Source organism: Peromyscus californicus, unplaced genomic scaffold (assembly GCF_007827085.1).
Source record: "Peromyscus californicus insignis strain IS unplaced genomic scaffold, ASM782708v3 Scaffold_7__1_contigs__length_154581171, whole genome shotgun sequence".
Taxonomy (NCBI): Eukaryota; Metazoa; Chordata; class Mammalia; order Rodentia; family Cricetidae; genus Peromyscus; species Peromyscus californicus.
In genome coordinates this window covers 63682146-63701224 of record NW_026294595.1, presented here as the reverse complement: position 1 = coordinate 63701224, position 19079 = coordinate 63682146, and the positions used below count along the sequence as shown (strand labels likewise).

The 19079-nt window shown below is 36.8% G+C and overlaps 1 pseudogene; it reads right to left on the bottom strand.

The window, feature by feature from the left end:
- Positions 1-17814: 17814 nt before the first annotated feature.
- On the bottom strand, positions 17815-18822 carry LOC128100902 (olfactory receptor 10AG1-like; annotated as a pseudogene).
- Positions 18823-19079: the final 257 nt, after the last annotated feature.

The following is a 19079-nucleotide window of genomic DNA, read 5'->3' as shown; positions in this document are numbered from 1 at the left end:
TGTTTATGGAATACAAAAAATATTATGATAGTTTACATTCAAAAAATTGCATAATGATTACAAGTGTATTTGGTTTTTTAAAAATATTCCTTTTTATTTATGTGTATAAGTGCAGGAATGTGGCATCATGGAGGGCATTCAAGGATACTTGAGCCTCTGGAGATGGAGTTACAGGTGATTGTGAGCAGCCAATATCTTGAAGAGTAGCAAGATCTGGTAACTGCTTACCCAGCTCTCCAACTTCTGATAATAAACTGTCCCAAATTAATAATAATAATAATAATGATACATGAAGGACAAACATAAAAAGAAACATGCAGTTGTGACTTTCCCAAAATTATGTAAAGAGATAAAGGCATAAAGCAATGTGGAAAATCTTTAGAGCCTTTAAGCTAACATCAATAAAAGCAGTAGGGATTTGATAAATTTAGTATTATTGTTTAGGAGTTACATGGAATAGATAAAATAGAGCTTCATATGCCACAAAGTTCTTTGCAATGATCAAAATAATATATAATGTTTAGGAAACTCACATGTCAAAGAATAGATTAATCACAACTAGTAAATATTAGATATTGAATAAATATGCATTTCAGTTAGCCATGCTATTTAGGGAGTAATAAAAACTATTTCTCATAATTTTGTAATAATAAAAAACTATCTAGATGGCATTGGTTCATAAAACCCATAAACTGTTATCACTTTTAAAAGTAATAAACAATTTATAAAATCTTATTAACTATTAGGGATAACACATTTGTAACAATTCAGAATGAGATAATTCAAGTACTTTAAAAAGCAACATTACCAGGCTGTTCATGTAGATCTCATTCCATTTCTCTGTCATTGGGTGATCCCTGTGTCTTTCTTGGGGTCCTGTTTTCCAGGTAGCCTCCCTGGTGATGTGAGTAGCAGACCCCACTGGATCAGGCCCTCTGAATGGATGAGACAGTTGATTGGCCTGATCTGTTTGGGAGGCACCCAGGCAGTGGGACCAGATCTTATGCTCATTGCATGAGTTGGCTGTTTGAAACCTGGGGCCTATGCAGGATTGTTTGGCTCGGCCTGGGAGGAGGGGACTAGACCTACCTGGACTGAGTCTACCAGGTTGACCTCAGTCTGTGGGGAAGGTTTTGCCCTGGAGGAGATGGGAATGGGGGGGGGGGTGTTGAGGGGAAGGTGAGGGGGACGGGAGGGGGGAGAACAAGGGAATCCGTGGCTGATATGTAGAACTGAATTGTATTGCAAAATAAATTAATAAAAAAAAAAAAAAAAAAAAAAAAAAAAAAGCAACATTACAGCACCACTCTCTGCCTGATGAGGATCACTCATGAATTTCAAGTATTTCAGAAACAGAGATAAATGCCAAATCCTTCTCTTCATGTCACTCCCTGTGGTGGTCAGCCAGCTCTCTATTGATAACTTACTGCATTGGACTTTTTTCATCACAGAGGGATTTTAAGGTTATTCTTGTGAAAAACAGACCTTGCCTCTGCCGATTCTTTGTTTGTTTGTTTTTGGTTTATTTGTTGGTTTAACTAGTGCATTGAGAATAAAGGGATATCTCATGTTCATTTTATTCCATCTCCCTGACATAGTTGGAGCTGTTGGATACTTTAGGGAGTTCATTGCTTATTATATTTTTCTTAGTTTTATTTGTCTCCTGCTGTTAATTATTGTACAACATTTTAGTAGTGTCTGGTGACTGCTTTATTTGAGTTTATTGCTGATTTATTCTTTATTCACTTTTACATCACCTGGGGTAGACTTTGCAATTTTTATCGTTCGGATGCTTCACAAACATTTCTGCTTTCTTTAGGCAAAAAGCAATAACACATTGTGTTTTTCAGTCTAACTTACGAATCTACAAATAAATGTGTTTGGGACTGGCTGATATTTCTGACTGACAAAACCTTTTGAGATCACATACAAATTTCACAATGAGTTGGATGTCTAAATCTCACTGATAGGTCTCATGTGTGTGGATTTATTTGATCCCTATGTAAAGTATTTTCTAGGTAAGAGCAAAATACTAATATTAAGTCAGGCTGAGTTATATAAATACAAACATGTAAATATCAGAAGAAAGTCTTCTGATATTATCAGAGAAGCTATACACATGAGGTGTTAGAAAAATGCTTGCCTAAACAAGAACAACACCAATAGACAATGTAACATAGAATGGAAGAATCTCATGGGGCCTCAAACATAGACAAAGAACTAAAGGCAACTAAGGAATGCTAAGAGCATGAGAAACAGTCTTCTCCAATGAAGAACAAACATTGTTATCCAATAGCAGGTGGTCAGCTATTAAATCATACAAATAAATTTATATAAACTGAACAAGTTGTGCATATATATAATGTATATATATATTGTGTTGGTTTGACAACAATAAATAATAGAGGGCAAATTTGAATAATAGGCATCAATAGGAATGGTTATAGAGGGAAAAACAAAGGAGGAAAATTATATAAATATATTTTATTTTCAAAATAAAAAATAATTGAAAACAATTCATTACTGATATCTTCATTCACAATGAATAAAGATTTACTGTTTGCTTTATATAAAACTTAAGTAATACTGGACACAAGAAACAAACTGGTGTCGCCGTCTTAGTATCAGACAAAATAGACTTCAAACCAAAATTAACTGGAAGAGCTATATTATATACTATATGCTAATTAAAGGAAAAATCCCCCAAGAGGATGTTACAACCCTAAACATCTATGCAACAAGCACCAGGTCACCTAAGTTCTTAAGAGGAACACTACTACTGCTATAGTCACATAATGATCTTCACACAGTGAGATTAGATGACTTCAATACTCCTTTATTGGCAAGAGATAGATCACCCAGGATAATCTAAAACAGGAAAATCCTTGCACTAAATGACATCATGACCTAAGTAGACCTAAATGATAATTACATAACATTTCTCCCAAACATAGAGGAAAATATATTCTTCACAATACCTCATGGAATTTTTTAAAAACTAGCGTGCATGCATGTGTGTGTGTGAGTGTATGTGTGTGTGTACATGCACATGCATGTGTGTGTACACACATGTATCTGTTTCATGTTACCTAGCTCTTGAGTTACTTGTGTTACCTAGCTCTTGTCTGGAGGTCTGAAGACAACTTGAAAGTGTTGGTTTTCTGTTGCCATAATGTGGGATCTAGGGATAAAATACAACTCATCAGACCTAGCAGAAAATATCTTTATACATTACATAACCTTTGAGACCCAGTTGAAAGTAATTTTATTACAGTTTTAAAAATCATTGTAAATAAATCTATACAGAGTAGTTAGTATATCAGAATATGTATTATAAAAAAGCAAATTGTATTACTGCATCAAATATTTTTAAGAATGATATTTTATAATAAATACACATATAAAAATGAAATATTTAAATTTGTTAATATATACAATACTTAGCATGTACTTTAAGAGATACATGTCTCAATTGCAGCCCCATTGCATGCCAACAGGCAAGACTTCTGCAGGCAGGCCTGTCCACCACCACTCCCCATTGAATCCTGTAATCTACAAACCCCACCCTGTCCCTCAAATCCACTCATCCCCCAGGACCACAGCTTTTCCTGAGACACAGACTCTGTGAGCTCTGAGTGGACCGAGAGTTGAGTGAATGTTCTAGCCAGTCATCCCAGCCTCTAGGCCTTATACCTGTGCCCCAATACCCCCATCCACTGAAGTCTCAGTTGCAGACCAGTAGGCAAGACTCCTGAATGCAGTCCTGACCACCACCATCGCCCATTGGACCCTGTAATCTATAAGCTCCCCTCTGTCCCCCAAACCCACCCATGCCCCAAGACCACATCTGCTCCTTGAGACACAGACTCCACCAGTTATAATTGGATCAACAGCTCTGATTGGACCAAGAGTGGTTCCCTGAGAAACAGACACTGTTTGCACCAATTGGAGGAAGAGATGGGTAGACTCCAGTGCAAGAATGCATTCAACAACATAAAGAGCAATATGGTACCACCAGAACCTAGTGGTTCTACTACAGCAAGACCTGAACATCCCAAGGTAGAAGAAGTAGAAGAAAACGACATTAAAATGACTTTATGAAGATGATAGAGGCCTTTAAAGAGGAAATGAAAAATTCCCCTAAGGAAATGGAGGAAAAGACAAACAAAAAATTGGAAGAAATAAATAAATCCCTTAAAGAAAGTCAAGAAAACCAAGAAAAAGCAATCAGACATGTGAAAAAAAACAATTGAAGACTTGAACATTGAAATAGAGGCAATAAAGAAGACCCAAAACTAAAAGAATGCTGGAAGTGGAAAATTTGAGTAAATGAACATGAACTACAGATGCAAACAATCAACAGAATGCAAGAAATGGAAGAGAGAATCTCTGGCATTGAAGATATGATGAGGAAATAGACTCATCAGACAAAGAAAACATTAAAGCCAAGAACCTCATAACACAAAATGTCCAAGAAATTTGGGACACCATAAAAAGACCAAACCTAAAAATGATAGAGATAGAAGAAGAAGAATAGTAGCTCAAAGGCACAGAAAATATACTCAACAAAATCATAGAAGGAAACGTTCCCGACCTAAAGAAGGAAAAGTCTATAAAGATACAAGAAGCTTAGAGAAGACCAAACAGACCAGATGTCTCCCCCCAAAAGAGTTCTCATGCTACATGGAAAAAGGCTAAGCAGCATATAAATGCAGACCCATCAGCATAACACCTGACTTCTCAATGGAGTCTCTGAAAGTAAGAAGTTCCTGGACAGATGCTATGTGACACTAAACGATCATGCATGCCAGCCCAGACGACTATACTTGGCAAAACTTTCAATCATCATAGACAGAGTGCACAAGGTATTCAAAGACAAAACCAGATTTAAAAATACCTATCCACAAATCCAGCCCTACAGAAAGCATTAGAAGGAAAAATCCAACCTAAGGAATTCAGATGAACCCACAAAAATACAGGGAATCCCACACCAACAATTCCCAAAAAAGGGAAACAGACACACACACTATCACCAAAATATAATAGAAATTAACAATCACTAGTCATTAATATCCTTTAATATCAGTGGAATCAATTTAACTATAAAAAGACACAGGCTAACAAATGGATATGAAAAGAGGATCAATCCTTCTCCTGCATACAAGAAACACAGTAGTTGGTTACATGTAGATGTAACCAACCTTCTTATTAAATAAGAAACACAGAACCAATGCAAAGAAGAAAGCCAAGAGGTCAGAGTTAAGAGCTAAAACCTTACCCTTCCTCCTGCGGTGGTCCTACCTTTCCGAACCAGAGCTACCCCTGTGTTAAAGTCTTTATATAGAGTTCCTGTTCTGCCTTCTCATTGATTGTAAACCCAACCACATGACTGCCTCATCATGGCCTGTCTGTATAGACCTCCAGGTTTTCTATGATTGGTATTGAGATTAAAGGCATGTGTATCCAATACTGGCTATATCCCTGAACACACAGAGACTTACCCAGCTCTGCCTACCAAGTGCTGGGATTACAAGAGTATGCCACCACTGCCCTGCTTTCCTATGGCTTGCTAATAGCTCTGACCCCCAGGCAACTTTATTTATTAACATACAAATAACATTTTTATACAAATAAAATATCACCATAGAATCAATTTAACTATAAAAAGACACAGGCTAACAAATGGATATGAAAAGAGGATCAATCCTTCTCCTGCATACAAGAAAAACACCTCAACTTCAAAGACAGACACTACCTCAAAGGAAAGAGTTGGGAAAAGACTTTCCAAGGAAATGTGCTTAAGGAGCAAGCTGGTGTAGCTATCTTAATATATAACAAAATAGACTTCAAAATAAATTAATCAAAAGAGATAGAGAAGTGTATTATATATTCATCACAGGAAAAATCTATCAAGATGAAGTCTCAATTCTGAACTTTTATGCCCCCAATACAAGGGCACCCACATACATAAAAGAAACATTACTAAAGCTTAAATCACACACCAAATCACACACATTAATAGTAGTAGACTTCAATACCCACTCTCACCAATGTGAGACAGATGTTATGACTCAAATGGACTTAATAGACATCTGCAGAACATTCTACCCAAACACAAAAGAATATACCTTTTTCTCAGTACCCCATAGAGCCTTCTCTAAAATTGACAATCCTTGGTTACAATGCAAATCTCTACAGATACAAAAAAAATTGGAATAACCTACTGTATTTTATCACATCATGATGGCTTAAATTTAGAATTCAAAAACAACACAAATTACAGGAAGCCTACAAATGCATGGAAACTGAATAGTGCTCAATTGAATCACCACTGGGTCAAGGAAAAAATAAAGAAATAAATTAAATTTATGGGACTCTATGAAAGCAGTACTAAAAGGAAAGTTCATAGCTCTAAATGCCTATATAAAGAAGTTGGAGAAATCTCACACTAGTGACTTAACAGCAAACCTGAAAGCTCTTGAACAAAAAGAAGCAAACTCACTCAGGAGGAATAGGTGACAGGAAATAATCAAATTGAGGGCTGAAATAAAAAAAAAATAGAAACAAAGAGAACATTACAGACAATCAGTGAAACAAAGAGTTGGTTCTTTGAGAAAATCAGATAGATAAACACTAACCAAAAAGCAGAGAAAGAGTATCCAAATTAACAAAATCAGAAATGAAAAGGGTGACATAACAACAAACAATGAGGAAATCCAGAAAATCATCAGGTCATATGTCAAAATCCTGTATGTAGCATGCCTTTAGAAATGTGGTCGGCCGGGCGGTGGTGGCGCACGCCTTTAATCCCAGCACTCGGGAGGCAGAGCCAGGCGGATCTCTGTGAGTTCGAGGCCAGCCTGGGCTACCAAGTGAGTCCCAGGAAAGGCGCAAAGCTACACAGAGAAACCCTGTCTCGAAAAACCAAAAAAAAAAAAAAGAAAAAAAAAGAAATGTGGTGATATTGTGTTCCCCAAAATATTGTGTACCATAATAAACTTATCTGGGGTCAGAGAACAGAACATCCACTAAAAATATAGAGGCCAGAACATGGTGGCACACATGCCTTTAATCCTATCACTTGGGAGGCAGAGATCCATCCGGATCTCTGTGAGTTTAAAGCCACACTGGAAACAGTCAGGCATGGTGATTCACGCCTTTAATCCCAGGAAGTGAGCCTTTAATCCCAGGAAGTGATGGCAGAAACAGAAAGGTATATAAGGCATGACCAGGAACTAGGCTGGTTAAGCTTTAGGCTTTTGAACAGCAGTTCAACTGAGATCTATTTGGATGAGGACTCAGAGACTTCCAGTTTGAGGAAACAGGATCAGCTGAGGAACTGGCAAGGTGAGGTAGCTGTGGCTTGTTCTGCTTCTCTGATTTTCCAGCATTCACCCCAATACCTGGCTCCAGGTTTGCTTTTATTAATAAGACCCTCTAAGATTCTTGCTACGTCTGTACTCCAGAAAATTGGAAAATCTAAAAGAAATGGACAATTTTCTGCATAGATACCACATACCAAAATTAAATCAAGATCAGATAAGCAATTTAAATAGACCTATAACCCCTTTGGAAATAGAAGCAGTCATTAAAAGTCTCCCAACCCAAAAAAGCACAGGGCCAGATGGTTTCCATGCAGAATTCAACCAGAATTTCAAAGAAGAACTAATACAAATATTCCTAAACTGGTTCCACACAGTAGAAACAGAAGTAACATTACCAAACACGTTTTATGAGGCTACAGTTACCCTGGTACCCAAACCACACAAAGGTGCAACAAAGAAAGAGAATTACAGACCAATCTCCCTCATGAACACTGATGCAAAAATACTCAATAAAATACTGGCAAACTAAATCCAAGAACACGTTAAAAACAATCATCCACCATGATCAAGTAGACTTTATCCTAGACATGCAGGGATGGCTGAACATATGAAAATCTGTCAATGTAATCCATCATATAAACAAACAAAAACCACATGGTCATCTCATTAGATGCTGAAAAAGTCTTTGACAAAATCCAACACCCCTTCATGATAAAGGTCTTAGAGAGATCAGGAATACAAGGAACATACCTAAATATAATAAAGGCAATGTACATCAAGCTGACAGTCAACATCAAACAAAATTATAGAAGCTCAAAGCAATTCCACTAAAATCAGGAACAAGACAAGGCTGTCCACTCTCGCCATATCTATTTAATACAGTACTCGAAGTTCTAGCTAGAGAACTAAGACAAGAAAAGGAGATCAAAGAGATACAAATTGGAAAGGATGAAAGCAAACTTTCACTATTTGCAGATGATATGATAAGGTATGTGACCCCAAATGTTTTACCAAGGAACTCCTACAGCTGATAAACACCTTCAGTAATGTGGCAGGATAGAAGATTAACTCAGAAAAATTAGTAGCGCTTCTATATACAAATATTAAATGGGCAGAGAAAGAAATTAGAGAAATATCACCCTTTATAATAGCCACAAATAATATAAAATACCTTGGGGCAACTCTAATGAAGCAAGTAAAAGATCTGTATGACAAGAACTTTAAGTTTTTGAAGACAGAAATTGAAGAAGATATCAGAGTATGGAAAGATCTCCCATCTGAGGACCAAGAATAAAATTGGAAATCTTACCAAAAGCAATCTACAGATTCTATGCAATCCCCATCACAATCCGTACACAATGCTTCACCGACCTTGAATTTTAATTAATTGATTGTTTTTAAATCTCAATCAGCTTTAGCAATTAGGGAAATGCATATTAAAATATATGCACTTTGCTAATAGGCAGACAGAAGTAAATAGCTTAAAGACATTTTCATAGTTTTTTTCTTAAATCAGAAAAAAATATAATACATTTGATTTAAGGAAAATTGCACTTTGGTCAAAATTTTATAATGAATATTGTTTTTAAATTATTAGCTATCATCTACATTACATATTTTGTTAAATTTGAATAAACTATTGATAACAAATAACTTAGACATAATAAAACTACTTAATTTGCATTTCTTTATTATAAAATTTATACTTATTTATATAAATATGCATTTATACACACACATATATATATGTGTGACCTCAATTTTGATTCAATTTCATCTAAATTCACAATGATACTATATGTAATTAAATAAAATTTGTTCCAAGATAACTCATTGAAATTTACATTACTGTTTAAGAATTTTTTATTTAATACATATGAGTGTTTTGCCTGTCTTTGTGTATGTATACCACATGTATGCCAGCCACACATGGAGACCCCAAGAGAGTATCAGATTGCCAGGAATTACACTTTCAAATGGTTTTGAGCTCTCATACTTGTGTTAAAATACTAACCGAGTCTACTACAAGAGTTACAAGTGCTCCTAATCACTGAGCCATCATATCTACAGCCCCTAACTGTACATTATTTTTAATGTACCATATATTTGAATTGCTACATGATACTTTCTATCTTTGTTAGACTTCATAACACAGACACTTCACCATTTGTAATGGCAAAATGATCATTTATGAAGTTTTCCAGGGACTAGTAAAAGAGAATATGGGAGAGGGACTATGATTGGGAATATGCTAAAAAAAAGAAAAAAAAATCTAGGAACTGGAACAGTACCATAAATAACACACAGTGTGTGAATATAGAAAAAAAATCAAGCAATTGTTCACCATCAAGTGTCAATTACAGAGTATATGAACTGTATACTAGTGACGTATTCAAAATATAGTTACAGACACTAAAGCAGTTAAGTGTTTCAAAAGCAAAAGATGAACTGAACAAAATGTCCTAGAAATTACTACACAGGTGCAGGGATTTTATTTTCTAAATTCTGGTTCAGTTAAATAAAAAAATACAGATTACATTTTTATTTTTATTTTTATTTTATTTTATAATTTAATTTAATTTTACATATCAGCTACGGATTCCCTTGTTCACCCAGTCCCGCGTCCTCCCCCCCCCCCCCCCCCGCCTTCCCTCCAGCCCACCCTACATTCCCTGGGGATTGAGCTCAACCTGGTAGATTGAGTCCAGGCAGGTCCAGTCCCCTCCTCCCAGGCTGAGCCAAGTGTCCCTGTATAAGCCCCAGGTTCCAAACAGCCAGCTCATGCACTGAGAACAGTTCCCGGTCCCACTGCCTGGATGCCTCCCAAACAGATCAAGCTAATCAACTGTCTCACTTATCCAGAGGACCTGATGCAGTTGGGGGCTCCTGAGCTATTGGTTCATAGTTCATGTATTTCTACTAGTTTGGCTATTTGTCCCTGTGCTTTTTCCAATCAACAATTCTCACTCATGCAAACCCTCCTCTTTCTTGCCAATTGGACTCCTGGAGCTCTACCTGGGGCCTGGTGGTGGATCTCTGCTTCTGCTTCCCTCAATGATTGGATGGGGTTACTAGCATGACAATTAGGGTGTTTGGCCATCCTATCATCAGAGTAGGTAAGTTCGGGCTCTCTCTCACCATTGCCAATAGTCTATTGTGGAGGTATCACTGTGGATTTATGTGGACCTCTCTAGCACTTTGCTTCTTCCTATTCTCATGTGGTCTTCATTTATCATGGTCTCTTTTTCCTTGTTCTCCCTCTCTGTTCTTGATCCAGCTGGGATCTCCCACTCCCCTAAGCTCTCTTTCCCTCGACCCTTGCCCTTCATTTCCCCCACTCACGTCCAGGTTGCTCATGTAGATCTCATCCATTTCTGTGTCATTGGATGATCCCTGTATCTTTCTTGGGGTCCTGTTTTCTAGATAGCCTCCCTGGAGTTGTGAGTAGCAGTCTAGACATCCTTTGTTTTACATTTAGTATCCTCCTATGAGTGAGTACATACCATGTTTGTCTTTCTGAGTCTGTGTTACCTCACTCAGGATGATTTTTTCTAGATCCATCCATTTGCCTGCAAACCTCATGATGTCATTGTTTTTCTCTGCTGAGTAGTACTCCATTGTGTATATATGTACCACATTTTATTTATCCATTCTTCAGTTGAAGGGCATCTAGGTTGTTTGCATGTTCTGGCTATTACAAACAATGCTGATATGAACAAAGCTGAGACAGTGCCCTTGTGGTATGATTGAGCATTCCTTGGGTATATGACCAAGAGTGGTATAGCTGGTTCTTGGGGGGAGTTTGATTTCCAATTTTCTAAGAAAGCATCATATTGATTTCCAAAGTGGCTGTACAAGCTTGCATTCCCATCGACAGTGGAGGAGAGTTCCCCTTGCTCCACATCCTCTCCAGCATAATCTGTCTTCAGTGTTTTTGATCTTAGCCATTCTGAGGGGTGTAAGGTGGTATCTTCCTAAATGTCTCTCTCAAATAAGCGACAGCCTGCCGGTTTGAGCTACTGGTGGGTTCCTAGTGTGCGTGCTTGACCTGCAGTATGGCGGGAATGAGGCCTCTGCAAGTGGCACATTAAGCTGCTTGGTAGATTTAGCCTTTGCTAGTACAAAACAAAAAAAGAGGTTTCTCGGCTACATGCTGCTTGGATAAAAGCATAGACCCACCATAGCTCCCAGAGCTGGCGGTAAATGTACCACCACCATGTTGGGAAGCTGAAGATGGCGGAGCCAGCAGCCATAGAGCCCTTTCAGTCTTACAAATGCTGCAGTTTAAAGCAATAGATTCACAATAAGACAGATTCAGATGTAAAATTTTACAATGTGTGTAAAATATACATGGGCTTGAAAGAGACAAAAAAGGTGATATATAGAGTTATATAAAGAAATACATAGTTTTAAACAATAAAGTCTTTAAAGAGACAGTAAAATTAATATAAAAAATAAGCCACATAAAGATGAATGTTACACAGAGAATCTGGATTGTGTTGTATTTGGGATTTTTAACTGCAGAAAAACATTTGATTGTAAAAGATGTTTAGTTAAACCAATATGTATGTTTTAAAGATACCTTGACTTCAAAATTTGGATATAAGGATGTGTTGCCTTAGAAAGGAGGCTCTGCTTTTGTTTCCACAGAAATCAAGAGGCTATGGATTTGTTCCAGATTAAGATACATCAGGTTTGACCAGTCAAGATCCCCTGAAAGGTCTCTGATGACACCATGGCCCAGATGATCCAACATCCAGAATGGTTTGAAGGCAACTGGCTCAGACAATACTGCCTCATGGACTATTCCATAATCCTAAAATTTTCTTTGTGTCCCCATAAGATACAGCACCCCCCTCCAGCAGTAAATAGTAAGAGAAGCTACGCCCGAATTCAAAAATTATACGTAATTTTACTTTGTTAAGGTTAAAACCTTACTTTTTGAAAAAAAAAAAGAAAAGGGGAAGTGCTGAGGGATGGTCTGTATGTCAAGTGTGTTGCTGATTGGTTGGTAAATAAAACACTGATTGTCCAGTAGTCAGGCAGGAGGAAGTATAGGCGGGACAAGGAGGAGAAGAATTCTGGGAAGTGGAAGGCTGAGTCAGAGACACTGTCAGCTGTCGCCATGACAAGCAGCATGTGAAGATGCCAGCCACGAGCCATGTGGCAAGGTATAGATTTATAGAAATGGATTAATTTAAGATATAAGAACAGTTAGCAAGAAGCCTGCCACGGCCATACAGTTTGTAACCAATATAAGTCTCTGTGTTTACTTGGTTGGGTCTGAGCAGCTGTGCGGCTGGCGGGTGAGAGAGATTTGTCCTGACTGTGGGCCAGGCAGGAAAACACCAGCTACACATTTCTGTTGTCTTTATGTAGGCAAAAAGAAGTAACACACTGAGTTCTGAAGTCTAACTTAGGAATCTATGAATACATGTGTTTAGAACTGGCTAATTTCACTGATTTGTAAAATCCTTTGTGATCATGAACAAATTTCATAATGTGTTTCATTCCTAAATCTCACTAATAGGTAATCATGTGTCTGAATTTATTTCATCCCTACACAAATCATTTTTAGGTAAGAACTTAATACTAAAACAGCAGGTTTAATTGTCTAAATATCAAGGTGGAAATATCACCAGAAAGTCCCCTAAAAATATCAGAGAAGCTATACCCATGGACGCTTAGAAAAAATACTGCCTATGCAAGGACAACAACAGTAGACAAGGTAACATGGAAAGGGAGAAACTCATGGGGCCTCAAACATAGACAAAGAACTAGAGGTAACTAGGGAATGCTGAGAGCATGAGAAACAGTCTTCTCCAATGAAGAACAAACATATTGTTATCCAATAGCAGGTGGTCAGCCATAAAATCATACAAGTAATTTCATCTAAACTGAAAAAGTTGTACATATATATATATATATATATATATATATATATATATATATATATAATATGTGTATATAGTGTGTTTGACAACAATAAATGAAATAGAGGGTAAATTTGAATAATAGCCATATATAAGAATGCCTGGGGGAGCAAAAGGGAGATATAACTTAAATATATTTTGATTTCAAAATAAAAAAATGTTTGAAAAGAATTTATTACTGATATCTTTATTCATAATGAATGAAGATTTATTCTTTGCTTTTACTTAAACCTTAAGTAACACAAGAAACAAGCTGGTGTAGTCATTTGAATATCTGACAAAATAGACTTCAAACTAAAACTAATAAGAAGAGATATACTATATACGGCATATTATCAAAAGAAAAATCTACCAAGAAGATATTACAACTCTAAATATATATGAAACAAACACCAGGTCATCCAAGTTCATAAATGAAACACTACTACGGCTACAATCACATAACAACCTTCACACAGTGTGAGAGGGATGAGTTCAATATTCTTTAGCAACTTGCTAGTCCGGCCAGCTCCCAAGCCACCACCCAGGGTTACTCAAAGAATGCTTCTCAGGAGCCAGGAGCTTAGAAAAGTTTCTTATCTATAATAAATCCACACAAGATCTGAGAGTTATTTTCTTTTATAGTTCTTCAACTATAATTCTTCTTAAAGCTCTAATTCTTCCTAGTTCTAATTCCTTCTAAGACATATTTTTTTTCAGGAGGCTTTTTTCAATAAAGAGAAGAGTTACAAAACTATTGCTGAAGACCATAGCACATTCCTTTAGTAAACAATAAGGGGCAGATCCCTTTACCATGGCAACACAAAGTTTCAAGGTTCAAAGTTTCCTGGTATAAGACTGTGACCAGAGGCCAGGGACAAAGTACTCAGTAAAACAAGCCACTGAGGGATAGGCTTTTATCAGCCAGACTTGGCAAGTGAAGAATTGGCATTTTTTTTAGGTTGCTTTGTGTTAATAACCTTGGTTAGACATCTGGGACGTTTTCCTTCTGTGTATCTGTAAAGTTTTTATGAAAATCTATTTATGGACACATTCAGTCTAGTTTGAACTTGCTCTTACCTAAAAATGAACTACATGTGCATAGTTTGTCCAGACTGGAGAGGAATTGTTGCTTTCTATGCTAGTTTGAGTTAAAGGAATAGAGCAGGCTTTTAGTGTCTTACAGTCCTCATGGGAAAAATAGATCAAGATATGAAGCAAATTCTCGTATATTTTCTATATATCAAAATTATATAGCCTAATAAGAAGTCATCTTCCTGATCATCTATAAATATATATGCCCATAATATTGAGATTCAATCATGAGATTACGTATACATGTCACATGAAATTAGTGCAGGTATTGGGGAAATACCATAGCTGTTTCTGCACATATGAAATTACAGACAGGAGAAATAGTTTCCAGAGTTGGTGATCCTGCAAGCTCCACCTGGAAAGAATTCTCATCTATCAAAGAATCATTCCTCTGGTGGGGTGACATCTGAATTACCAATTGCTATAAGTTGTATTTGCATTATAGCCCATAATAGCTCTTGACAATATTCAACTCTTGCCAAGACACAGATCACTCAGACAAAATCTAAACTGGGAAATGCTGAAACTAAATGATATGAACTAAGCAGACCTGAAGAATAATAACAAAACATTGCACACAAACACAAAATAAAATACCTTCTTCACAACACATCATGGACCTTTTTCTAAAATAGTGTGTGTGTGTGTAGATGGAGTTTTCCTGCCTGGCCCACAGTCAGGACAAATCTCTATCACCTGCCAGTCCCACAGCCACTCAAACCCGACCAAGTAAACACAGAGACTTATATTGGTTACAAACTGTATGGCCGTGGCAGGCTTCTTGCTAACTGTTCCTATAGCTCAAATGAATCCATTTCCATTAATCTATACCTTGCCACGTGGCTCGTGGCTTACCGGCATCTTCACATGCTGTTTGTCATCATGGCGGCTGGCAGTGTCTCTCTGACTCAGCCTTTCACTTCCCAGCTTTATTCTCCTCCTTGTCCCGCTTACACTTCCTGCCTAGCCAATGGCCAATCAGTGTTTTATTTATTGACTAATCAGCAACACATTTGCCATAAAGAACATCCCACAGCATGTGTGTGTGTGTGTGTGTGTGTGTGTGTGTGTGTGTGTGTGTGTGTGTGTGCGCGCGTGTGTGTGAAGGAACAAGTATCCCCTAGCACTTCATTAGAGAACAGAAGACTACTTGAAAGAAAATGTTCTCTAATACCATAATATGGGTTCCGGGGATAAAATAGAAGTCATCAGACTGACAAAAATTGTTTTTCACACTAGAAATTCTTAGAGAACAAAATGAAACTCATGTTGCTACATAGTTTTAAGAATCATTGTAATTAAGTCTATATATGAACATCAATAGTTAGTATATCAGAATATGAGTTACAATAAAGCCAAATGTATTAAATGTTATCTTAAGAATGATACTTCACAATAAACATAGATGTAAAAATGAAGTGTTTATCTTATTTTTATTTATTTATTTATTTATTTATTTATTTATTTATTTATTTATTTATTTATTTATTTATTTTGCAAGACAAGCTTTCCCTGTATAGCTTTGGGGCTATACAATATGTAGACTAGTCTGGCCACGAACTCACAGAGGTATGTCTGCCACTGCCGCTCAAATTATGAGATTAAAGGCATGCACTATCTTGCCGGGGTTAAAATGAAGTGTTTTTAGTTTGTTAATATATACATCACTTAACGTACATGTTACCAGATGAATGTCTCTTAACATTACAAAGAAATGTTATTTTGTAGTAATCATTAGTGGAAAAAAATGATAGGATACAATGCTAGTTTCTCTTTTCCAATGTGAAGAGTGTTCTAATCTCACAGTTGTTTTGATTTGCATTTCCTAATCACTAGGAACAGTGAACATTTTAAACATATTTCTTATTCATTTTTTTTCTATTTAGAACTCTCTTTTCTGGTCTCAGGCCAAGTTTTTGAATAGATCATTCTTTCATTCTCTTTGTCATTTTTGTTGTTCTTTATACATTCTGTATCTTCATCCTCTGTCAGATGTACAGCTGTAAAGATTTTCTGCCATTCCATGGACTTCCTCTTCACCTGGTTGTTTATTTTTTAAGCTGTACAGAAGCATTTTAGCTTCATTAAGTCCAACTTGACAATTGTTGGTCATAATTCTTTGGCAAATGGATTTCTATTGAGAAAATCCTGACACACACACACACACACACACACACACACACACACACACACACACATATCATGCAGGATACTGCCTATGCTTTCTTCTAGCAGTTTTAGTGTTTTATAATTAATGTTTAAGTCTTTGATCCTTTTGTATTTACATTTTGTGCAAAGTGATAGATATGAGTCTAATTACATTTTTCTGCATGTAGGTATGCAGTTTTCCCAGGAACATCAGTTGAAAATGCTTTTTCTCAAGCTCATATTTCAACATCTTTGTCAGATATTAAATGAAGTTATGCATGCTTATGTTTGGGTTTTCAATTTTGTTTTATTGGTCTATATATCGGCTTTTGTGTCAGTACCATACTTTTTTTTTTTACTATGACGCTGTAATATATCATCAAATATAGAATAGTAATCCCTACAGCATTGTGCCTAATGAAAGCTATTGAGGTCCATCCCCTCGATTGCCTTCATCCAGAGTTCGAGAAGAGATGCTACCAGTGGCGGATTAATCTGAGGGATTCTCTAATAAATCTATATACACTAAATTCTTTAGTTGATACACTTTATTCTTCTGAGTCAGTTCTTTCTCTGCACAGATTCTTTTCTGCTCTCATAAATTGCCCCTTTCCTGATTCTCTCTATGTCTTTCTGCTGTTCCCTCTAAGTGCTATCTTAATTCCTCCGTCTTAGTTCTGCCTCATCTTGGTCTTTCTCATCACGTTCTTACCCACCTAGTTCTTCCCCATCTGGCTCTTCCTCATCTTCCATCTCATCCTTCTAGTTCTCTCTTCTAGTATTCCAATCTAGTTCTCCTCCAATCTAGTTCTCTTCTAATCTAGTTCTTTTCCATCTCAGTTCGTTCTCCTTCAGTTCTTACCCATCTAGTTCTTCCATTCTCTTTTTCCTTCTCCATCTCTTCCCTAAAGTCTCTGAGGTTTACAGCTATATACCCATGTAATAGCAATGCTCTAGCTATGACAAAGTCACCAGGCTTGAATTACATCAGGCTCAAAAGGAGAGGCAATAAGATCCACACAAAAGAATAGTAATTGCTAGCCATCATCTGTAACCCAAAAGGGAAGTGGCTAATGGGAAACAGAATTAACTGATGGCAAATTTTGGTTAATATCTGAGCAAAGGGGATTTTATGTGCTCAACTATATATATTCTTAGAAGTGATTAGTTAAAGTGTTTGGAATCTATCAGTGATGAGTGAAAATAAAACTGCCTTATTTTCCCTTGACCCCTTTTCTGTCCAAGCTATCTTGGCTACTGTACTGTTCTGGCAGGGCAGGAAAGTGCACAAAAAAAGAAAAAAATAATAGTTAAAGATAGATATCTCTGCAAACTTAAAGACACAAAGTCTTATCTGTAATAAAAGTCATATTATATTTTAGTAAATTGTTGCATAAGAATTTTCTCAGTGCTATTGTGACATCTTTGTTTCTTAGACTGTATATCATGGGATTAAATATGGGAATCACAAGGGGATTAGAAAAGAGAAAGCACTTTGTCACTTCTACCCAAGTGACTAGTATTGGATCTAAAATGTGTAATCATAGCTGATCCAAAAATAATATCACAACTGCAAGATGAGATGAATAACTGCAAGATGAGATGAACAAGTGGAGAAGGCTTTGGCTTGACTTGTGGCTGATGGCAATTTCAAGACTGTAGAGATAATTTTACTATAGGAAAAGACTATCAACAGGAATGGAACCAACACAAATATCACAACACCTAAGAAAACCATCATCTCATTCACCCCACAGGCTGGGTGAAGTACTGGGGGGATGTCATAAAGAAGTGATTGATTTGATTGGAACCACAAAACAAAAATGAGAAAATCTGTGATGTCTGCCCTATGTGTTTTGGAATTCTACTGATCCAGCAGCCAATCACCAGCTGAGAACACACCCTTTGGTTCATGACTAGAGGATAGTGCAGAGGGCTACAGATGGCCACATGATGATCATAGGCCATGACAGCCAGGAGGAGGCACTCTGTGGCCCCGTGGATAAGAGTGCAGCACATTTGTGTAGTACAGCGTACGAAAGACATAGTTCTCTTGGTCCCAAGGTTGAAGACCATTCTGGGTAGAGTAATTGATACACAACATAGTTCTAAAAAGGGAAAGTTGCCAAGAAAAAAAACGCATGGAGGTCTGAAGAGCAGAGATTAGTACAATAGACTGTGATTAATACAATGGTGCTATTGCCCAGTAAGATAAAGGAATACATGACAATCAAGAGTCCAAATAGAAACCACTGGGGATGGGGAACATCTGAAAATCCCGGAAGAACAAACTCCTTCAGATTGGTTAGATTTCCTCCTTATGGATTTTGTTGGTGGTTCATCTGTGAAGCAGATTCAGGCAGCATGAGTTGTTTAATTACCCTTTTGTTTGAGAGGCTTTTATCCTAAAATCCAGTCATCTGATTAGTTTTCATTATCTGACCAGTTATGTCTAATGTAAAATATTACTGCTTATAAATTTTAGTTTTAGCTATTTTAGAACTTATGTATTATTCCTCTGTAGATTCCATAAAATATCTTCAAATTTTAATGTTAGCCTGCCTAGGTCTACTAAACAGTGGTCAACACACCAGAGACC